Here is a 25,788-nt window from a genome sequence, read left to right as displayed (position 1 = left end):
CCTGCTGATTCGCAGGTTATTCCAGTCGTGCTGTAAGTCTGCTCCATTACACAGGAGGGGCAGAGGTGTTTTTTTTCCCAGTGACACTTTAGACTTATGACTGCTTACTGTAGCTCAATGACTGTTAGTGTATTGGATTTACACTTTAAATTCACTTCAAATTTACATTTTTTTTATTTTTTTTGTAAGAATATTTGTAGTAGTAGGTGTATCCGATACTGTTCAAAAGTTTGTTCAAAAAAAGTTTTTGAAGTCTCTTATGTTTACCAGTGCTGCATTTATTTGTTCAGAAATACAGTAAAACAGTAATACTGGGAAATATTATTAGAAATTAAAATGCATTACATTTTTATTAATATGTTTTGATTTGGTGGTTTGTTATTATCAGTTATTATTGGTGCTCTATTATTATTATTATTATATTAATGGTTCTTGTTGTTGAAAAGAAAATCTGCTTAATATTTTTGTGAAATATTTTGATTAGAAATTTGAATACACTGTGTGCAGAATTATTTTGTACAAGTACATTTTGGGAGTTCATGTTTAGTCTCTTATCCTGAAAAGTCTGACTTGCAGAGATGGACTAAAATTAACTCCCAAAACTTACTGCCAGATTTTGGAAGATAAATTCTTGAATCAGAGGTACAAGAGAATGTGATGCATGTCCTTCAAGAGTCACTCTCAACTTATCTGTCTATAAAGCCTATAAAAAAAAAAAAAAAAAAAAAAAAAAAACTGTCTTCATGTATTTCACAACACGTCAGCTTGTTATTCTTATTAAGTCAGGGGCATTTTTTTAGGATTTTTTACCAAGCAAAGTCTCTGAGAACCTGACACATTGTACTTCTGAAGACTCCAGGTAGGTTGCAGTTCTGGAAAATGGTGGCGCTGGAGCCTAAACGGTTCCTGATGGTGTCACACCTAATTCTTCACCTTAATTCCTAATTCTTTTGCAGTTAACATGCATCTTTTCTTCTCCACCTGTTTTTTCTGACCATGCAGACTCGACAAGCATTTCGCTGTCCAATGGTCAAACCTTAACTTTGCAAATTTTTGTAACGCATTAGTATTGCATTCTTCTCATGGGCATTTAATAATTTGGACTTTTCAGTCTGGGTTAAATATCTTTTTTGGCTCATTTTATCTGTAAAAGAAAACATGCCTAATAATTATGCACACCTGAATATAAGGAGTTTTTCACTTTCAGCCTTCACGGACAATTATACATCACATATAAATGATTAAATACAAAATTAATAGTAGTTATTAAGATTGTTGTGGTTTGGAATTGGTAAAATGTGCTTGGGAAAAAAATATGACCAGATTATCAACATGCCTAATAATTATGCACACAGTGTAGAAATAGAATTGAATAGAATTTGAATTGAATAGAAAGTTTAATAGAACAGCATTTGTTTGAAATAGAAATCTTATGTAACATTATAAATGTCTTTACTCTCACTTACAGTCAATTTAATGTGTTCTTGCTGAATACAAGTATTAATTTTAAACATATATTTTAAGTATTAATACAAGTTTTATTTATTTTATTTCATTTTATTTTATTATATTTTATTTTATATTTTATTTTATTTTATTTTCACCAAATCAACTTGTTTTAATATGTTTTTATTTGGAGGTTAGTTATTATCAGTTATTATTGGTGCTATTATTATTATTATTGTTGTTGTTGTTGTTGGTTGTTGTTGTTGAAAAGAAAATCTGCTTACTATTTTGTGAAATTTGATGTATAGAAACTTTAAAAGAACAGCATTTATTTAAAATAGAAATCTTTTGTAACATTATAAATGTCTTTACTGTCACGTATAAAGCAATTTAATGTGTCCTTGCTGAATAAAAAAGTCCTCTAAAACATATATTTTAAGTATTCATATTTATTATTTTAGTTTATTTTATTCACCCAAAAAGCTTTGTTCTACACTATTTTATCAGAAATTCAGTAAAACGCTAATATTGTGAAATATTATTAGAAATTAACATTTATTATTACATTTATTATTACATTTTATTGAAGTTTAAAATTTAACTGTTATCTATTTTTAGTTATTAGCGCTTATTACTGGTACTCCGTTATTATTATTATTATTATTATTTTTTTTTAATTCGAACTCGGGATGACATATGTCAGCACGCTGCCCACAAGGCAGTTAAAGGCTATTATTATTATTATTATTATTGGCTCTTATTGTTGTTAAAAAAAAATCGGATAAATATTTTTGTAAAATATAGCGATTCGAAATTTGATGAATATATAACAGCATTTTATTTATTATTTTTTTAAATAGAAGTCTTTCGTATACATTATAAACGTCTTTACTGTCACTTATAATCAATTTAATGTGTCCTTGCTGAATAAAAGTAAAAAACTAAATCTCTTTGGTTTTAGTAAACAGTCCCTTTGGCCCAACTGTGTATATCAGTCTTTTTCAGGTTCCATTTCAGTTACTGAGCCATTTAAGATGCTCCCCAGGGTTGCCCGGTCTGCATAACAAAAATAAATAAATAAAAAGCTCAACTGGTACTCAAAACTAGCCCAATGGTGTTCTGGGGGAAATGGGATTCGCTCTAAAATTGTGTTCAAGGGGGTCAAAACCTCCTTCCAGGGGTCCCACCTCAGTCTAAATCGCATTCTGGAGGGCAGGGGGTACATTAAAAAAAGTAGTCCAATTCTGTGGTAAAACGATGGTCTTTGAAACACTGATGCTCACTTATAAGTTAGCTGCTTGTGTAGGCTGTAGACACCAAGGTGACTAGATATGTTTGAGTGATTTTAATAATGTATGAACCTGATGTCACAGGTGATGTTTACTTTTTCAACAAACATAAAAACTTGCTTTCATATTGCATGAAAGAAAAGGCGAGTTACATAATGTGTCAGGGCTTTCTGTTTTGTCGGGCAGAATATTCAGTCTTTTTCTTCAATCATTACTACTGTTGTCAGAGCACAAGATGCTTCGTTTCACTGGGCACATCTCTTCAAATAGCATGTTTTTTTGACATGCAGAACAAGAGTGTAAATTGAATGCGAATCACACTTGTATTGATATTCAAAACAAGAGACCAACTCATGAAGGAATACAAAAATACTTCAATTTTTTTGTCCACTCACTCTTTGTCAGTATATACTGAAGAGCACAAATAATTCCCCAAGTGAGATACTCAATCTTAAAGCAATTAAAAGTTTTAGCCTCGCTAAATTATGTACGATGTTTTAAAAAGTAATAAGGGTAATAGGATTAAAAAAGTCTTCTTCCAAAACACAAAACTGGTTGATTTGGCATGGCTCTACCTTGGACACCAGAATGTTCTGCCAAGATGACAAACACTACGGTCCCTCATCCATCTCTTAAGTTATACACGCTCCGACGATGACAGATTTCAAAACAACACTCTGTTCCCTTTACACATGACAGAAGGAACATTGGTGCTTTGATCCCTTAATAACATGTTGTGTGCCACATTTGATCAGAGCATCAAGTCTATATATTATACATACATTATCTACAACTAAGAGTCTATATATAGCCTTTTTTAACTCAGTCTTAATGTAATCACAAACAGCAGAGATATTCCATCTCTTCATACATTAGTCATAAGCGATGCTTTTAGTCACAAGGTTGTGACTCATCAAAGACATCAGACCAGCCTGAAGACCCTTGAAGACAGCTGCTGTAGCCTAAGTGTGAAGTTTCAACAAGAGATCCATCATCATTTTCCACCGCTATTACCAGCATTAGAGGACAAAGCTACAGCATTATAAAGCTTCAGTAGTGTTTAATGTAACCCCTAAATGACGTGAGAAATGACAAGCAGGGCTCAGTGGTTTTGATTGAGATTCATTTTGTGGGGACTTTTATCTTCAATATAGCATTCAGTTAGAGGTACTGTCAAAATGACTTTGTCAGCGATGTCATTTAAATATAAAACCAGATTTGAGACTTCTACTTGGCCTTGGTTTAATAAAAAGGCAGGAATTTACACCTTGTCTAGTTTTATGTACACACTACTATTCAAAAGTTTTAGCGTTTTGAAAGAATTCTCTCACGCCCACCTACAGACAGTGATACTGTGAAATATTTTTAACTCTTTTCTATTTTAATAGATTTTACTCCTGTGATGGCAAAGCTGAATTTTCTGCAGCCATTACACCAAACTTTAGTGTCACATGATTCTTTAGAAATCATTCTAATATGCTGATTTGCTGCTTAAGAAACATTTCAATGATAAAACCAGTTGTGCTGCTATATTTTACTAACTAAACTAAATTGCTATCATCACTCAAAATACAAAAAGGACATCATCTACTGTACAGTTATAGTAGTAATTTAGCAAACAAATGTTATAAAACATTGTTCACAACCCTTATGAAAATTAAAACCAAAATCCTTGGTTAAACCATGGTAATCACAAATGAGCCATGGTTTTGCTACATTAACCATAGTCTAACCATGAGATGTGTAGTAAAACATTGGTTGTAAATTAAAACAGATTGTAATCAATCCGCCAAAACTGGTTAAATTAAATTAAATGGTTAATTTTGGTAAGAGAAAAATATGACTGAATTTTCTGAAATGATATTGTCATGATGTAATCATTATTGTATTCATTTTGACATTTAGGCAATTTTCAAAATATAGTTTTGTTAAATCTATAGTATTTCAGCCATTTTAAGATAAAGCAACAACACATAATGTGATACTTTAAATTGAACTTCCCAGCCTGAAATTTTGTTCCAGTCCTGCCCTGTTCTACATGGTGGTTGTTTAGCCTTGATACATTCATTAGCTAACAAATTTTAAATGTAAGTTATTTTGTATTAATGTGTCAATATCATGTGAGGTCCAGTTACCAGCGTGACACTAAAACTAGTAGTAGTAATGGGTACTTTTACTTAAGTACATGTCTGAGTCCATACTTCTTTACTTTAACTCAAGTAATAAAGTGTAGTCAGTACTTCTTCTTTTACCTGAGTATCTGTACTTCTACTTGAGTGAAGGATGTGTGTACTTTTGCCATCTCTGTTGACAGTTCAAAATTAATAGTGGCGACAATGAACATTAAAGTTTGCGCCGTCGCATATGAAAATATGATCATTAAACATACCGAGCACACTATTTTGTTCCACCACTCCTGACTTCTAGTTAGCATCCACAGTGTTCGGTGGGGTCTTGAGGCTACCATTACTGAAACGAAAGCAGCTGTTCATCGCATATTTTTTACAGTTGTCTAATTTTGGGAACGTGTGAACTTTGTCTGAGCTTAATATTAATATTGGTGCGTGATAACTTTAGTCGCCCTGCACGTGTTTCCACCCATTCACCCTCCTCTTGACGTAATCAGCACCACTGGGGTAATCTGTCCAGAAGTGGTCAAAAGTGGACAGAAGAGACGGATTAAAACGGGAGGTGTAAATGGGTATGTGTCTCCATTGTCCACTTGTGATCTGATCGACCAATATGCATCTTAATACCAAGTGAAAACAGGGCCTAAGTGCAAATAGCCTGGCTTGTTGGCAGAGGCTATTTACACTAATTCCACCCACCAACATGTGATTGCGTCAACACTACAATAGACGTTTGCCAAACATCAGCTCTTATGTCACAGATGGTAAAGCTTGTGCCTAGTCTTTTCAACGCAATGAAGTTTAAGTACGCCTTTTCAAAACTCTTATCACATTGGAAAGGCATTAATGTTCAATAAAAATGAAGGGAACAATTAAACAGTTGAAAACAATGTATCGAGTAGGGTTAGGTGTAGGTGTAGAAAGGGCTTTATTGTCCCAATAAGGTGGCATCCATTTGTGACCCTGGACCACAAAACCAGTCTTAAGTCGCTGGGGTATATTTGTAGCAATAGTCAAAAATACATTGTATGGGTCAAAATTATAGATTTTTCTTTTATGCCAAAAATCATTAGGAAATTAAGTAAAGATCATGTTCTATGAAGATATTTTGTAAATTTCCTACTGTAAATATATCAAAACTTAGTTTTTGATTAGTAATATGCATTGCAAAGAACTTAATTTGGACAACTTTAAAGGCGATTTTCTCAATATTTGAATTTTTTTGCACACTCAGATTCCATATCCTGAAATAGTTGTATTTTGGCCAAATATTATTCTATCCTAACAAACCATACATCGGTGGAAAGCTTATTTATTCAGCTTTCAGATGATGTATAAAGCTCAATTTCGAAAAATTGACACTTATGACTGGTTCTGTGGTCCAGGGTCACATTTAATAATTTGAATTAAAATGATAAATTACACTCAATACGTTATTATTGCATACTCTTTTATGATGTACTACAATATTGAGGTGCAGATAATCGCCACTATTTGCAATAAGTAGCATAGCAGAAAATCCTTCTATTTTAACATAGTGTAGATACAGTAAAGTCTATAGCTATTAAGTGTAATAGCATCTATCACTAAGAAAATATTCTGTTTTCACTTAGTGTAAATAGTATCTAAGCGTATTTACACTTAGTGCAGATTGCCACTGCCATTAAAAATGTCCTTCCAAGCTTTATGATGAAGTCCAATTGAAGTCTAATAAAGTGCTCTACATGGCTCTGGGCGTTAATAAAAGCCTTTTACAGTGAATTGATATGTTTGTGTAAGAAAAATAACCATATTTCAAACTTTATAAACCAAAATGTACTGTAAAACTATGTATTGATTCTCTAAGAAGGCCTTTATTAACCCCCTGGAGCCATGTGGAGTAATTTTTATGATGGATGGATGCACTTTATTGGACTTCAAAATCTCAACACCCAATCACTGCCATTACAAAGCTTTAAAGAGCTAGGACTTTTTTTTAATATAACTCCAATTATATTTGTATGTTTAAAAGAAGAAAGTCACCTAGGATGGCTTGAGGCTGAGTAAATCATAGGGTAATTTTCATTATTGGGTAAACGATCCCTTAAGTTTTATACAACAATTAAATACCAGTCATACTGCAAAATCTAAGAGCAAAACAAGGCCATAGCAAACAAAGCAACAGGAAACGCATGCAAGTGGTGCATTCAAGTGACTAAAGTTGCTCGGATCATCAGCGTTGGTGCGGAACTGGTTGAAATTGAAAAGGGAAAAATAGAAAGCGCGCTTTATTTAGATGTTGTCAGCTTTTGTTTGCATCATTAATGCTGTAATATTGCACCCCCTGGAGCCGGCGAAGTTCAAAATAACACACAATATATCTGCATTTGACGGCAGGCGATTAGAGGGGTTGGTTGCCTTGTTGCTGCTTTTGAAACCATCGGAGCATAAAAGGCAAAAGGCTTGACATTTGATATGATGTTCATAAGTGCTCCTCCGCAATTAACTTGTATCATAGCTGCAGGTGGTTCGGAAATGTGCCTCTTAACATCCGTAACAATGATATCAGTCGACTTGTAATCAGTAATCAGGCCAAATTGTTCTACTAATCAATGCAATATGGAAGCATGAAGGAGTGTGATTGCGCATAAGAGTTTAAGCAGACTGGTTTGTGAGCGTGGAGTGCCTCCTGTTATCTTGCTCATTCACCCTGAGACAGCTGTTAACCCAACAGTGCCGCAGTGAGTGAGCGTTGTCTCACGTTGAATAGCGTTACATATCTTGACTATGCTTTTCAGGACAGGAAAGTACATAAGCAACCTTGATTATGATGAATCATAGTATGCCACTTTGGTAAAAAAAGAGAGACATTGACAGGCAAAGAAAAGAGAAAGGATTAAATTACCCCGTTTAAGGCACGGCACTGCTGAATGCTTGATTCTGAATGGGTGACAGACATTTAGTTTAATTTTGTATGTCTTTACAGCTCTGAAGTACTTCCAGGTCTTGACCTTATTACGGTTACATAACAGAATTTAACAGACCTATTTAGCAAGGAAAAGAAGTAGAAAAATACTAAATCCCTGCTAATTGAATTGCATTAATTATTAAATATTTATAAAAATAATAAATATTATATGCATTCATTGTTTTTAATTAATTTAGAGGAGAAGTTCACTTCCAGAACAAAAATTTACGGATAATGTACTCTCCCCTTTGTCATCCAAGATGTTCATGTCTTTCTTTCTTCAGTTGTAAAGAAATTATGTTTTTTGAGGAAAACATTTTAGGATTTTTCTTCATAATGTGGACTTTAATAGTGCCCCCGAGTTTGAACTTCCAAATGCTGTTTAAATCCAGCTTTAAAGGGCTCTAAACAATTTACATACTTTATATACTTAATACAATTTATATACTTTTTAACCTTAAACACTCATCTTTTCTAGCTCTTCCTGAACTCCGGTTCAAGACAGCCGAAAAACTCCCATCTCATTTTCTCCTCCAACTTCAAAATCATCACTATTTTACCTTTTTTTGGTAAAGGGTGTTTGATTTTCCTTGCACTTTGCAAACACTGGGACGGTACTTCTGCAACAATGTAGGACAATTTTAAAGTTGGGGGAGAAAATGAGATGGGAGTTTTTCAACCTACATTAACTGTATTGAACCAGGAAAAAAACAGAGTTCAGGCAGACAAGATGAGCGTTGGAGGTTAAAAAGTATATAAATTGTACTTTTTTTTTTTTTTTTTTTTTTTTTAGAAAATAAGATAAGACCCTTCTTCCTCAACTGGGATTGATTAGAGTCCTTTTAAGCTGCATTTAAACTGCATTTTGAATATTGAAACTCGGGAGCACCATTGAAGTCCACTATATGGAGAAAAATCCTGAAATGTTTTCCTCAAAAAACATAATTTCTTTACAACTGAAGAAAGAAAGACATGAACATCTTGGATGACAAGGGGGTGAGTAAGTTATCTGTAAATTTTTATTCTGGAAGTGAACTTCTCTTTTAAGAAGAAAGTTTAATTTTTGACGCTTCTGTCTTAAAGGGATAGTTCATTCAAAAATGAAAATTCCATCATTAATTATTCACCCTCATGTCGTTCCAAATCCATAAGATCTTCGGAACACAAATTAAAATATTTTTGATGAAATGCGAGAGTCTTTTGACCCTGCATAGACAGCAACGCAACTACCACATTCAAGGCCTAGAAAGGTGGTAAGGACATTGATAAAATAGTCTGTGTGAGGTTCAACCGTAATACTATGTAGTACAATACGGATGTAGCGTACTGGTTGTTCTCTTTGCTGTAATGGACTATTCAGTAAGTAGCCTTGTAAAAAACTGGAGAATATACTGTGATCTGGTCATTATCACAAAATAAACCCCTTCAGAGTGATACAAGACCCTTGCGCTTCACGTCAGGGGTTTCTTTCATGATAATGACTGGCTGCCTGCACGTTATCTCTTAATTATAGAACATTATGAGATTTTCTTTGTTTGACTTTGTTTAATATGCACCTTGGTTGACTACTCTATGCAGGCTGTACTGCGTTTCCAAGGCCACCTCTTCCTGTTATTTTCACCTTTGACAGTCATTGTGATCAGCGTGGCTGAGTGCCGCCCTCAGGTCAGCTCCTCATCTGGGTATATCAGCGGTTTGCTCGGTGAGACAGGATGTTGAAGGGAGACAGCGCCATCCGTCCTTGTGATTCTGCCAGGCCGCCATTTCGCTGCGATCACAGCATCCAGCCAAGCCACATTGGCATTCGGCTAATGCCGCCAGGCTGCCGTTTTCACGTGTGTCTGAGATTCATTGATGAGCACAGAGGGCTGCATCCCGAGCTTAGCCTTGGAACGTGGCCATATGCTGGTGACGCACAGCCAATTCATTAAAGACTGGCTGTCTGCCCTGCGCTCAGAGCATTCGGGCGCACCTGTGTCACTCTGAAGAGGCCTGTGCCTTACTCAGTCGGACAGTCCGGACAGGAGGGACGGAGCCACTCTCACAGTCACTTTACATTTGCCTGTAGTTCACTTACACTGATTATCTGAGAGGATTGCTCTGACTCTTTATGCCACTAGAGTTCCTCATAATGGAGCCACAGTTCTGCTGCATAAGCAAGAGTCCAGTGAGGATATTATACCACTGACACTATGCTGGATAAGCCATGTCAGTAAAAGCCTTGGATCCTTTTAGCAGTTTATTAGTGGTACTTAGGGTTTAGTCATTGTCTGATGAAGAACCTGTGTGCTTGAAACGTCACCTGTGTGATTACATTTTTGTATTTTTGGAGCCTACATGTTGCTGTTAAGCAACATTTTTGTTGGGCATCTTGTTTGAAACCCCGAAACAATGACTTACACCTTAATAAATACCTGCATGATAAACAAAACACTTTGAACTTTGAATTTAGGACCTATTCAGAATGCTAGCAACTATGTAGCACTCAAGTCACCTTAGCAGTGACCCAGAATGCCTTAGCATCTGTGTATAAACATGCAATAGACCAATTATAGGTTTGTAAACATTCGGGATGCGCACACATCATGGTTGCAGAAAACCCCGGAGAGATAGCCTTTACGGATAGAGAATTACACAGATATGGTACAAAATAGTAATATTTAAAAAGATTATAGATTATATTGATTAGATGTCATTTTCTCCACATATTACAAGAGCCTGTCACCCAGCAGTAAGCACTGTTATTTAACAAAATTGATGTTAGATAGTGGGATACACTTGCAGATTAGAAACAGGGATGCTGTTTTTTTGTGGGGGGGGAGCCTATTTGGTGACAGAAAATGACGGTTTTTAAGTGGCGGAATAAAATAATTTTTTTTTTTTTTTTTTTAAAGTATGTTTCAAAATTCTGACTTTATTGTTGCAAGTCTGAGATTATATCTCACAGTTCTGATAAGGAAAAACAACTTGTCATTCTCTCTTTTCCCCTCAGCTCAGAATAGAAGTTTATTTGCCACACTTCTGGCTACTTTTTCCCCTCAGAATTGACAAACTCACTATTTTTGAGTTAAATCAAGTTGTAAAGTCAGAATTAGGAGATATAAACTTGCATTTGTGGAAAAAAAGCCAGAATTGTGAGATAAAATAAATAAATGTTATGTAAAAATGTTATTAGTAATAGGTTTAAATAATATTTCATGCTGTAACTGTAGGGCTTATACAATATGTCCCCTATGAACAGCATATGTGAATATTATGTAGACTTATTGTTTAAATCAATTTTATGCTTTAAAAGTAGAGTAACCATAGCAGTTTTCATTCATAGTATGTACATTTAAACGTCTGCGTTTAGCTTCAAATGGTGTCTTTGACAACAGTATTCTATAAAAATTATTTGTGTTCTGATTTTGACATCGAAAGGCACATTGTTTTTTTTTTCTCTCTTTCTCTCTTATTCCATAGATTTTACCCCTTTACCTCCACCTGTTGCCAGTGTTTTCGGCAACCAGTGCAGCTGCAAGTGACGTAACTGTGATGTCTATTCCAAATTGGTCTGTAAACCACTCAAAACACTTTAACAACTGTATTGTAACCAGAGGTTGCGTTAAGGCCTTTCCACACTGTGCGCGAAAAAGCAAAACGAATATCGCATGCAATGGAATAAAACAGCAGATTCCTATGGATGCTTCTACATAGACCGCAAACATTTGCGCATTGAAAAAGCGAATGTTATTTTTTCAACCAGTCCGATGAATCTTTTCAGTTTTGCAAAGCGAAAACACGAGCCATATCCAATAAGATTTGCAACTGCTGTTTCACAAAAAGGATAGAGTGGTGGTTCTGTTTCGAAAACCAGTGTTAACAAACACAGAAGAAGAGTATTCCAAGATAGACAAGGATACGTTCTTGTTGTCATTGTATCTGAGAACAGATGGTTATTCTCACATGTTCTTAATATAATTTCTATTAATTCTCCACTGAATTATGTGACATGTCTGTTTTCTTCCACGTCACTTCCAAGTGTTACATGAGTCAGAGCGTGTTCACTCTCTAGATCTTCCGTATTAACAAAAATGAGTGAAACATTTTTCTACTGTTCACATTAAATATGAAAGCGAATAGACATACGATTATATTATATATATGATATATTTTCTTAATGTATTTTGTATGCAGCTCATGGTATTTTTATAACAGTAAAGGTTGTTTATGACAATAAGCAGTGTGATGTTATTAAACATACAAAGAGTGTGTGTCTGTCTATTATAGAATCAAAATCAAATAAAGATCACAATCAGAAGTTATTACAGACACTCAATGATGGTTTAAAGTGGGTTTTATGCAAATACATTTATAATTATATACATTTTCAAATGTGACATGATACTAATTGTACTTTTATTTATATTTTAAGATGTTTTCTTGTAAGCATTATAGCGTAGAGCCAGACTTTATCTATTAGTTATTGCTGTATATTGAGCAGCGGACAATGTTAAATCCATATACAAAATACATATCTGAGGAAAAATGCATTGTTGGTCGACGTGAATTAGCAGAAGGCGAACAATCGGTTTGCGCTCTGTGTGAAAACACCATTCGTCTGCAATTTGCCTCACGCTTTCGCATCGCACTTAGTGTGGAAAGGCCTTTAGACTTTAAAATTGTCCATCATTTTGATAGACAGAGTCGTAAAAATTACATCATAAACTATTATTACTTGTCATTTTAATTTTCATATTTTAAAGAGCAGGTCATATAGTTTTTTAAAGTGTCCTGATATTGTACTGGAGTCCCCTACAACAGGTTTGAAGTGCATCTAAGGTCAGAAAACATTGTAATTTTCTTAGAATATACATTTATACATAAAGTCATTTGTCAATGGTTTTGAAACTGTTTGTTTGAATGATTTCTGAGTGTAATGTCTGTAAACCCCGCCTTTCCCTAAGCCCACTCTGCTCTGATTGGTCAGCTGGCCAAGCCTGTTGTGATTCATACAGAGAGGAGTACTTGAGCCAGATAATGAGCACTACCATCTGTGTTGCCATGTCCGCGGTTGTTTTTAATGTCTGCGGGTTGAAGTGACCCCAATAACATCATATTTAGCCCCTGGAATACCAACTTACAAGGTGAACCCCGACAAAAAAACATGCATTATAAAACAGATAGTTCCGATAGGATAGCTCCGGATAGGTCCTTGATTCTGATTGGTTGAACCACATTCTAAGCTGTTGTAAATTACTCTACAAACATACACCTTTGTTTACTTCTGTATATTGCTTGGCAACCACTTTGTTGCATCCACAACAGTTTCTGAGAAACTACATTGTTTGGTGGAAGAATAATGTTGTATGATTACACTTTATTTTTTTCTGTTTTAATTTGTGAAATCTTACTACGCATATGAAATAACCATTTTATAAAAGCAGTAAGCCACGTGAAGCCGTGGTTTACAGTGAATTTACAACAGCTAAGGGGGTTAGCTGTTATGTCCATTTCGCGTCATGTCTAACGACGCCCCTTAGCTGTTATAAATTCATTGTAAACCACAGCTTCATGGGGCTTATTGCTTTATTTTACACACCAGAACATGATTTTTAACAGGGAACTACCCCTCAAAATGTGATTGGGCTAGTTTTGAGTAGCAATTGTTGTAAAAACCTGGCAACCCTGGTTACCATTGACAAAGCATGCACACTCACATAAAACAATAATATAGTGCTCCAGTCCGTTTCTAAAAACATTTTGTTTAACACAATCATGCCCACAGCTAAAGTTTAACTGCTATAACTGTAAACACATAACAAAACAATAACGGTGTATACGTTAGCCTAGTGCTAACATGACTAACTTATGAAACAACACCAAATATGTCGAAGTTACATTCTTTATTATTAAACAAAGTAATTAGAACAACAACAGTCTACATTAATCGACACATTCTTAGGAAATAGTGAAGAGTTCACAGCAAATTATTAGAGCTATTTCAGCAAGATGGTAATATCATGGTTTACCTGGAAACCTAAAGCTGCACTAGGAAATGTTATACATCACATATTAGCGCAAAAAAAAGTGATATTTTGAGCTTGCAATATCAATATCAATTCAATTGTACTTGCAGGTTGTGCACTTTTTATGATGGATGGATACGCTTTATTGGACTTCTAAATCTCAACAGCCATTCACTGCCATTGTAAAACTTAGAAGAGCCAAGATATTTTTTATATAATTCCGATTGTCTGATCGTTTGAATGAAAACAGTCATATACACTTAGGATGGCTTGAGGGTGAGTAAATCATGGGGCAATTTTAATTTTTGAGTGAGCTATCCCTTTAAATAGTCATTTTGAATTGATTAATTAGTATAAGTTATTACTTCACTATCTGCATATGACATCATTATCCACTATGTATTGGCACCAACATGGTTGAAACGTCAGAGCTGTGACCATGTTCGGGGAATAGTTGTGACTAGCTAGTTTCTACAGCCATCATACTATGGTGGGTTACGCCATTGTACAGGAAACGTATCTCCAAACTGCATAGGAGCAACAATAGGCAGTTTGATTATGCTAATATGACTGCAACCTATGGCAGTGAGCACAAGCAAGCGCCACTCACATTTCCTGCAGAAAATGTAAATCTAGTTACTTTATTTTGTTTTGACGTCAACGGAGCATTTTTCAAAGATATCACATAGTAGTTTTGCTTACTCAGAAGTGTTCATAGAGTAGAAAAAAGGTCATCGCTATTAACCAATCATTTTCCTGCCTGCCTTAAAAACACTTACAGAAGGCAAAGCTGTGAGCTCAGAAATGGCCCGACATTAGCAGATATGTCCACCTGTATATGTTTGGTACTGCTGAGAGTGCAACAATTCACTGGTCTGTAAATTGAGATGGTGAGCTAAGTGAGACGCTGGGCACTTTCACTCATAAGGCCGAATGCAATGTGCAGTTGTCAGGTTCATCTGCAGAATGGATGTGACCAGTGCTGGCTCCTGTAGCCAGTAATTGCATTTCACTCTTAAGTGATATTTACAGCGAATGCCAGTAAGTACTCAGCACCAAAGCAACAAATGTAAGAGGAAATCGTGATATATATGACCACAAAGGTGTACTTTATTTCCAAATCAATTATGAATCAATTATGGGGAAATACATTCCTTCCAGAACCAAACAGACGTGTCTGCTGCCACAATGAATGTTTAAACAGTTGCTGACTGAACTAAAATACCATGGCTAATATTTACAAAGTTCCTTTATTATTTCAGCACTTTGCACTTTTTTGTTTCTTTTGCTGAGAATGTGAAAAAGGTTTAAATGTTTGAAACAATTGTTTGCACCCATGATTTATAGATGTAAGTTACAGGCATAGTTCACTGAAAAATAAAAAGGCTATTTTGTCCATGGTTCCCCCCAAAAAAAAAAAAAAAAATCAAGTAATTACCATGCCTAGAAAAAAAAAATGTAAATGTAAAAATAAAAAAAAATGTATTTCATACTAAGTACATCAAATCTATTAACATATTTACTGACATATTGCTTCAGACTTGCTGACACTAATTAGAAAAAAAACTTTATTTAGAGTATTACTTGTGCACAATACACATTTTTGGCAATATTGGCTTTTAAATTAAATATATTTCAAGTGTACCTAAAATATACTTGTTATACATCCACTTTAGCACAATCAAATATACTTTATACAAGTTTATAAAAATATACAAGTATATCTTTAGGTGATCTTAAGCAGTACTTCTGAGCAATTAAAGTGCATTAAGTACAAAATTAGTTGTTCCAATTTAGCATATTTTAAGTACACCAGTTTAGTATACTAAAATTACAATTGCAGAGTATTTTATTAAGTACATAAAGATGTAAATGTATTTGTAGTATACTTAGCATTAAATAAATGTATTTTAGTATATTTATTTTTCACTAGCAATGTTAACAGAAAAAAGGACAAAAAACACCACAAAAGTGGTTTCTATGACTCTTATTAATAATAACCCTTATACACCAACTCTATAATCACATATTTTATATCGCTATGTTTACATTTTTCTTTTTGGTATTTATTTATTTATTTATTTATTTATTACATTGTTTGCCCCCATGATTTATGAATGTAAATTACAGGCATAAATTGTTCAAAAATTTTATTAATTATAAAATTATATTATTATTATAAAATGTATAAAAAATGTATAATAAAAATGTATATTATTATAAAAATGTAATTTATGTAATTTTGTTAATGTGTCCACAAAATAAATAAATAAATAAATAAATAAATAAATAAATAAATAAAATTACCATGCTAACTCCAAAAAGGACAAAAATGCACCTCAAAAGTGGTCCGTATGACTCTTCTTTGTAATAACTCAATCACATATTTTCTGTTGCTAAGTTCTTTCTCATAAATCATAATCATGACATGTCAAAATTATGTGATACTAAATCATAATTATGTGCTAAAAAGTTGAAATTATAACTTACTAAGTCATAGTAAAAAGTAAACATTATGAGATCATAGAGACCAAAAGTCAAAATAATCACTTAAATCATAATTATAAGTAAGATTATGATTGTGATTATGACAAAAATTGAAATTAAGATACCCTCATTGAGATAAAAAGTCAAGATTACAAGATAAAATTGACATTAAAAAGACTTTTAATCTCATAATTTCAATTTTTTTGTTATGAATGAAGCTTTTAGTCATAATTATCCCTTTTTATGTCATAACTTTGACTTTGTGATAATTATGATTAATAATTAATGAAGCATAATTTCCATACCAAACAGCACCATGCCATATTTAATTTGAGAGCTGCATCATGCGTGAATATTATCTTAATTTAGGTAATTTCTAATGTATTGCTTCAGAAAACTTAATAATGAATAAAATCTAATGAATTTATGCATTTGTAGTGATTATATGATTTTTGGATGAACTGTCACTACCTGAAAAGATCTGTGTGGAGATTCAAAATTTTCCTTCCACTGAAAAAAAGCACACAGATTTGGAATGACATAAGAATAATGACACAATTTTCTTTTTTCGCGAGAACTATCGAACCAAGTAATGTTACAAGACCTGTTTATATTACAGTTTGTATCACCTTGTAAGAGCTACAAGTAAATGAATTTATTTATTTTCATAGTTTTGTTTTCTCTCACCTACTGTGAAATTTAGCCTTTAGTTTCAGCTCAGTTGTTCATTTAATAGATTAACCTGTAATTGTTTCCTTCATGCTATCATCTGTGGCCTCAGACTACCTCTTTTCTGGTGCCAGGCAGAGATTGTGAAGTTGTGGTGAGCCGTTAAACTTTTCAGGCCATCCGTTCTTATTGAGACAGCTCGTTGCCCTCTTACTATCTAATTGACGTGTGGGTGAGCGATGACTTACAGTAGAGACTTTCGACAGACAGTCCGCCAAAGGGAATACCAAGGAAGGCAAATCAATATCGATAGCAACTGACTCAAATTAGAGGAGCTGACAGCAGCTGCTAAACAGTCTGGGCATGGTTCTGCTGGATCGCTATCACTGAGATTTTTAATAGTGGACAGTCGATATGTGCTGCATGGAAACCGTGTGGAGTTTAGGTATTGCAAGAATATGATCAAAACCAAGTCTACCATATGCAGTGCTGGGGGACACTATTTTCTCTGCTTCAGGGGATCCATTTACCCAGAACAGAAATCTATTTGCAATAGGTGTGTTAGGTGTCAAATGTTTAGCCAGTCTTTTCTCTGTCAACAGTAACAAGGCGACTGCAGCTAATGGCCTTGGATTGGGTAGAGTTCTTATCAAAATACTGTAACTGTTCAAAAAAGTTTTCAAACAAAATAGCATCGCTTTTAATGTTAGTTGAAGAGTTTTCACACTGTGCTGGGTTACCATCTTTTTAAAGTGGTCATCGGATGCCCATTTTCTACAAGTTGATATGATTCTTTAGGTTTTAATGAAAAGTCTATAACATGCTTTGGTTAAAAATTCTCAATGGTTGTGTAAAACAACACCCTTTTTACCTTGCCAAAATCAGCTGTGCAAAAATCATCTCATTCTGGTCGAGGCTGCTTTAAATGCAAATGAGCTCTGCTCGCCCCGCCCCTCTCTTCTCTCTGTGGAGTGACGAGCCTGTTTACTTTAACCGCATTTAGCCGCGTTTAGCTGCTAAACTTGCTAACTAGCACATTATTAAGAAAGGCGTTTGCAAAGATTCATAAAAAAACCTTATACTCACTTCTGCTGTAGCTGAAGCTGGATCACGAATGATTTGCGTGAACATAGACGCATTTATGTAGATCGAGAGGCACATTCCCTTCATAAACAAACGTAATCCACTGCATCTCAGATGTCGGGAGTAAATGACGACCACTACGTTCATTATTACATCCAGCAACACAACACCTCAATCGCTCAGTTCTCGTCTAACTTACATCCCTGCTCTGGCATCAAAAAACATGGAGGTTGGACTGTTACAACTGATCTGAGGTAAGACGCTCATGTCAATCAACTATCGGGGGAGCGGCCTCTGTGGGTGTGACGCAACAACGACAGGCATCAGAGAATGGCTCGATTTGAAAAAGGAGATATTATTTTTACAGATTAATTAAAAACCACTGAATGGATTTTTACCATTACAGGGTAGATTTGTACATACACTGCCAACACACATTAATGTTCAAACAGCATGTAAAAGTGAACTTAGCATCCGATGACCCCTTTAAAACACAGGATTACAGACTCTTTTAACACTTTCAGGGCACTTTTTGTTTCACTTTTGTAAAAGGTTAGAACTGCTTTTAACCCTGTATTTTGAAACCCTGCTAACAATGAATTGGAGTGCTAAAGGCAAACAGTGTGAATTGATGTGGTACAGGTTGTTCTGTCATCATTTACTCACTCTCATGCTGTTCAAAACCTGTACGACTTTCTTCTGTGGAACTCAAAAGATGAGGTTTTGAAAAATGCTCCTCTCTCTCTTTTTTTAACAATGAGGGGAAAAAATGAAAATGCACTGACTTTTACTGTTTGGACAAAACAGTGGATGAAAATGGATAGATATGTCTTCTTTTCTGTTTTACTACATTTTTTTTTTTTTTTTCAGATTATTAGTTTGAGAAACAGTACAGCCATTTTTGTGCCTTTTAGTGGTGTTGGAAGGATGCCAAAGCACGCATACAGAAAGTGGCTGTCACATGGCATGTGAGTACTAAATTAAGTTTCATGTCTTATTGCCCTTAAACTGTCAAATACACACAAGGTCACATTACAATAAGATCTCCTTTCTACGTCACAGGGGAAGCAAAATCTGAGCACTTCATGTTTTCACAAGCTTGCAGAGAAAGGCTTACCTTAAAATTAATGGGGTTTTCTTTTTTTTTTTTTTTTTAAACTTTTTCTGGGTTGGTAGATGCACTGGGGACCCGATTAAACAATAAATAATATCAGATTTGCATGATATGTCACCTTTAAGTAAGTTGTGCATATTAGAACAGTTTCTAATACAAAATGAAGAGTTTATTTGCAAAAACAGATTCCAAGTTTATTTTCAGAAATCATGCTTTCTTAGTGTGCATTACAAGTAATATCAATTAAACTACAGTTGTTGTTTTGATTAAGTAATAATAACTTAAACAAATACAAATAACTTACAAAATTAAGTTCATTGAAAGTATGTTTTTAAAAGTTTGTTTTATAGCAAAAGCAGATAACTCCAACAGTTGTTTTTTGGCAAAAGCAGGTAACTCCACATTTCATGTTTCAGAGTTTTAAAAAAGACTCGTTTTATCTTCAGCTGACAGTGTAGACGCCTGACCAACGTTGTGATCAGAGACTGTATGGTTGTGATTACACACAGTTTTCCCTTACCTTTTCCCTTTTCCCTTATTGTAACGTGCTGCTTTTGCAAGTTTCAGCTTTTATTTTCCTTTTACGTCCTGAAGAAGATATCACGACTTCATCAAGTTTGTCGAAATTATCGGCATTATTATTGGCTTCTGTTCACAAACAACAAGGACGCTTGTGGCTTCTGCAGTAAAAGGTGAAATCGCGATGCCTCGGAAGTACCGGCTCTTTTGACAAAATGTGTTTGGGGTTCAGATCGCGCTATATGTGGAGAATAATGCAGCACTCAATTCATTTTTTTTAAATGGTTTATCGTTTTTTGCAAATAAACAGCCTAGACCAAAAAATAACCATATTTTGACCTATAATTTTATATTTTCACCTTTTGTTAGTCTAAAACTAAACGTTCAAAAAGACATTTTGAAGCTTTTTAAAAGTAGATTTAGCCTCCAATTCATAAATCTCTACAGGTGTACCTGCATGTTACTACTAAAAGCAAGTAATGATAGATGCTTATCACAGTGTAAACAAGCTGTTTTTTTGTTGCCATTTATATTTGGTGCAACCAAAAGTTTATGCTTTTTTTTTTTAAATATCCACTGCCAAAATAAAAATTTTGAGTAGTGAATATGTTAACTAGAGTGAAGAAGTGTATTCACACTTCCATTTTACGCTTTTGCCAAACCTTTTTATCCAAAGTGACTTACATTCCATTCATGGTGTACACTTTTATCTGTTCATGCTTTTCCCCAAGAACTGAACCCATGACCTTGGTTGGGTCTGCTAACATCATGTTTGAGATGCAGGAGTAAGATATTGTAACTTGCAAGAGCTAAAGCAGATCTACATAGTTTTTTCGCAAGATGCGAAATACGAGAGCACTTGTTATTGTTTTCTTACACAGTTATGATTACAGCTCCAAATGTTTTGCTTTCCAGACGTAACAAGCTTGCTCGGTAGCTCAGCCGGCACAGAATTGGACTTAGGATGCAAAATCTTGTGATTGCGTAATACCAAAAAGTAAAATTGTTAATTACTCTGTTGCACTTTTAGCTGTAACTTTGTGAGATGAGTTTAGTGTGGGATTTACTTGGAAACAAATTCCACTCAGGAACTGCTAAATATCACAAATGTGAAATTTTGAAGTCAGTCAGTATTTGAGGTCAGTATTTAATGCAGCGAAAGTGAAAAGTTGTCCATTGGTGATGCTTGACAGATGGATGTAGAATCTGCCAATACATCTGATCCAGCTGTTGATGAACTTTCCATCTATGACGCCCACATGCTCTCCATTTCCTCATGCCAGGCTGTGCGTTTCGGACCCACAACACTCCAAACATCCAAGCTTGCTTCCAAAAGGAAAGATAGCCTGCGTCTGTTAACACCGTGCTGGGCCTGTCACTGTTGATAAAGGGTCTGTTTAACAGTTAAACAGCTATGGCTGAGAGGAGAATGATGGATGGGGATTTGTTTGTGCCCCAGTGGGCATCCTAACAGTGACATTGTGGGCACTGCATATTTCATCTCGACATGGAAACATTCTGTGCAGAACAAGCCTGTAAGGTAGTTCTGATGCTGAATTTGTTAAAGGGCTAATACTGCTGGTCTTTCTCTTGGCAATTAACAGGCTTACTTGAGATGCTGCGCTCATTATATAAAGGTTGGGAATTTTTTTTTTTCCTTAACAAGTTTTCCTTGTTAGCCAGCTCTATAGCTTATCTTTGATGAGTCTTGCAGCTTCATTTAAAACACTGGCTGCCTTTAAAAAAGCCCTTCCCATATCCTTTGAGTTCAAAGTGTGCAACACCACAAGATTTCCCAAAGGAAAAAGCATGCTCTATTTCATAGTAGGCTGTGCATTACATTATTTCTGGGTGGTAAAATGGATTCACATGGAATTTGCTGGAGCACATGACGTATGGACCTGTTTATATGTTCTGTGCTGCCGTGTTTTGTTACTTTCTCTTGGGCGAGATACATCTCAGGTAGTGATCCATTAATCTTGTGGAGAGTGGTAATAATTGCTGTCTAGCCCCCTCACAACATGTCTTCGACACTCAATACTTCTTGTTTGATGTGAAAATAATTAGTGGGGGCCTGAAGTTCACGAGTGTCTTCAGCATCTTTTTATACCATAAGAGAGCAGTTATTGTAATCACTAATCAGATATCTAAAGTTGGTTAGCAAAACAACAAATTGCAGGTTAACAATGGTCAAAACAACAAGTTGCAGATGCTTTTGATTGGGCGAAGATTAATTAAAAAGAGGCATGAAGCTTAACTCATCTACCTTGATTACCATAATAATAATAATTAGGGGTGTCAGTTCTTTTAGGAATTTACTGTGAATAGCTTAATGATTAATTGTTATGATAATACCACAAAACATTTTTTTTATATATATATATATTAAATATAAAAAGGGCATTTTCTCAAAATATTGGATGGGGGTAAAATACATTGTAGACAAATAAGTAAACATCAATATTATGAAATATAACATTAAAAAGTATATAAATCACAATTTTTTCTAAAGAAACATTGTCCAACACTGACGCCAGCAAGTAAAGTTACAGCAGGAGTCCGCGTCTCTCTCGCCTCCCCTGAGCCCATTGAGTTTTAACAGACCCCCTAAAGTGTGCGGTGGGTTTGGTGGGGGGTAATTGAGAATAAATGGGAGAAAGTCACTTGAGAGGAGACAGTGCCTCCATTGCGATATGATTGAATATGACTGGTTATGTTCAGTTGTGATTGGTTGATGTGATAAATCCCACCTCCTGTGTTTGTGTACATTCACAAATCAGTCAGAATGAAGAATATAATGGCATTAATGCAAAGATGTTTAATAGGAAACTAAGCAAACAACTTACACACTTATGTTTTACAACTTTACATCAAAATAATACTTAAAATGTCATGAAAACGTGATTTGTGGGAGTTTTTAGTGAGTAAAAAAATCAAAAATAGTTAAAAGTTAACTATTAAAAAGAACAGCTGAACATAAGATCACAAATAATACAGGCTTATAGGCTTGTTTAATTTTTACTGCATTGAGTTATTATTTTGGAAAAAAAAAATGTAAAAAGCTTAAAACACTAACTTGATGAGATTCATCCTTAGCTTTAATGAAAAAAATTTAAAAAATATAAAATAATTCAAAATGTTTATTATTTTACCAAAATAAGAGGGATCATACAAAATGCATGTTTTATTTTATTTAGTACTGACTCGAATAAGATATTTCTCATACAAGACGTTTACAAGTAGTCCATGAGATAATAATAGTCAAATTTATAAAAATGACCCTGTTCAAAAGTTTACATATGCTTAAAGGGGTCCTATTATGCTTTTTCACTTTTTGAAATTTTGTCAGTGTGTGGCGTGTATCTTTGGGCATAAAAAAGATCTACAAAGTTACAAATCTCAAAGTCCACTCCAAAAGGAGATATTTAGTTTTTAAAAAATCCCTTTTCAAGAACTACAACGAATGGCTCCTTTGGACTACAACGTTTTTCCCGTTTGTCCAATGCGGTCCATTAGCATGCAATGATGTCACAATGCAGTGTGGAGAGCCACACAACTCGAATTGTGTGGAGAGCCGCTACACAATACAATACACATGCCAATACACATGCCGAAGCCACAGTCTACTCCAAGCATGAAAACATGTTCTAGTACACCCCCAAAACAAAATCAAGACTCTGTTAAAGAGCATAATAGGACCCCTTTAATATTGTGGTGTTACCTGAATGATCCACAGCTGTTTTTTTTGTTTTTATTTTGTTTTTGTTTAGTGATAGTTGTTCATGAGTCCCTTGTTTGTCCTGAACAGTTACACTGCCTGCTGTTCTTCAGAAAAATCATTTAGGTCCCACAAATTCTTTGTTTTTTCAGCACTTTTGTGTATTTGAACCCTTTCCAACAATGACTGTATGATTTTGAGATCCATCTTTCACCCTGAGGACAACTGAGGGACTCATATGCAACAATTACAGAAGGTTCAAACACTCACTGATGCTCCAGAAGGAAACACAATGCCGGGGTGAAAACTTGCTGCTGTGCAAATTCAAGTCAGTCACAGCATAGCATCCTCTTGACCAATCCACATGTTCACCAGACCAGCCATCTCGACTCTCCCCTGCATAGATCAGTTGCAGCTCATTAACAGTGGACTTCATCCCTTTTGAAATGAAGAGAGCATGTCCACATGACCCCAGGCCTCACGGTGGCTTTAATGGTACGCCGAAGGTTTATGAGTACAGTTCTGATGTTGGCCATCGAGCGGTGGTGGGTTTAAAGCACAATACAGTTGAGGTTTACGGTTAAGACCCAGTGGAAATTGATGGTGGTGAAGCTGGGCAGTTTATGATGTAACATAGCTTTTATGGCGGCACAGAAGGTCACCCCCTCAGATGCTAGTTTTAGAATGGGAGGACAACCTCAGGGGGTAATTTACAGAAAGACAGATGGCAGCCCAGCTGCTTAGTCACTTCCTCAGAGGGAATATCGGCAGGTTTGACAGGTGTCCATGCACAGCAGGCGCTCCTGGAGTGTCACAGTGTGCTTGCAGGTCCTATGATGCAAGCCTTTTTGATCATTCCATAATCACGAACGCTGCGAATACAGCATATGTAATAACACTAGAAAAGCCAGATTCTGAAAAAATGACATGACAACACAGTGCGTGAACACGCACTCTATTTTTGTATCACTGGACACCCTATATGATGCAGCATTTCATAAAACGTTTGGCACAGTATAATTTGTTTTAGCGGAATTGAATGTCAAGCAGTTGACAGATCCGTGGCTTGACAGATCCATTATAGATTTATTTCAGTGGTATCGCACTTTGACTTTGTGTGCCTTTATTACATTTTGCAGTCAAAAGATTTCTTGAGGATGAAGTTTTTGTCATTTGTGTAAACTGTGAGGGCTGAGGTTTTAAACATATTGTTTTTTACTTTCCTTTTTATTGTTCTCAAGTCAGAGGAGACACATCTTCTGAAATGCTTTAAAAACTTTTATTCTGTGTGTCTGAAGCATATATTCCTTGTTTAATGCAGATACCATCTCCCTGCATCTTGCATTATTCATTTAGGCAAAAGCAGCTGAAATGAATGATCAAATTTTGCTGCTGTTTAATGTTCAAATTTTATTATATTCAAAATCACTTTCAGAAGTTCTTCAAACGCATCCGACACCACTGTGCGACTCCAGATCAGAAAGCAGCGCGACACAATCCCGTCAGGACGCGTATCTCTGATTCCTCTACACAGAGATGGTGGTGAATCTAATTAAGTCTTTGAAAATCTCTAAAATTAATCAAGTCTAGCACACCTGTATCTGTAGTAGGTTTTCAGGGACTTGTTAGTTATCTTGTCTAGGGATGTGCCTGAGAGTAGACTAGCTAAATGAGATAATTAAACCTCAGGGTGTAACTGATGAAACCACGGGTGTAGGAACACTCTGAAAAGTTGGCGAGATGCATTATTAGTCTGCCTCATGAATATTAATTAGCTGATGTAACATTCACCAAGTAGTTCTAAATTATTTGCTGCGAGGCAGGTAAGTGGGCGCTGGCCTTATTAGGATTACCACTAACCGCCTGCTCATTTCTAAAAGATTTCGAAAGGGGAGCATGCACGTCCCCCCAAGTTATAATGGTTGATAAACCCCTGTGTAAAATCCTTGTGATCCTGCAGCTTTCTTTGGAAATAGAGTGAATCAGACAGACTCAGGAGACCAAACTGCTTGCTCTACATGAGGTGTGCTTTGTATTTTAACACAACACAAACCTAAGGAAAGCAAGGGGTCCCTAAAGATGCAACAAAGCATATTTTATTGCTGTCAAGCACAGACCAGTTTTTCTACAGATATGTCACTTATATTCAGCTTTTTGTATACACACTTTGGGAGTTTCCTTTAAGATTTGTTTTAGCTTTGTTCTATTTCAAAACTGTACTAAGAACATGAATATGTGTTCTGCTGAGGTACATATAAAATCTTTGGCCATCCAAGTTTGTTTCTTCATCGGAGAAATTTAGCATTTCATCAGTTGCTCACCAATGGATCCTCTGCAGTGAATGGGTGCCGTCAGAATGAGATTCCAAACAGCTAACTA

The sequence above is a fragment of the Labeo rohita genome, chromosome 3 (genome assembly GCF_022985175.1).
Source record: "Labeo rohita strain BAU-BD-2019 chromosome 3, IGBB_LRoh.1.0, whole genome shotgun sequence".
NCBI classification, from domain to species: Eukaryota; Metazoa; Chordata; class Actinopteri; order Cypriniformes; family Cyprinidae; genus Labeo; species Labeo rohita.
Note: the sequence above shows the minus strand (reverse complement) of the source record.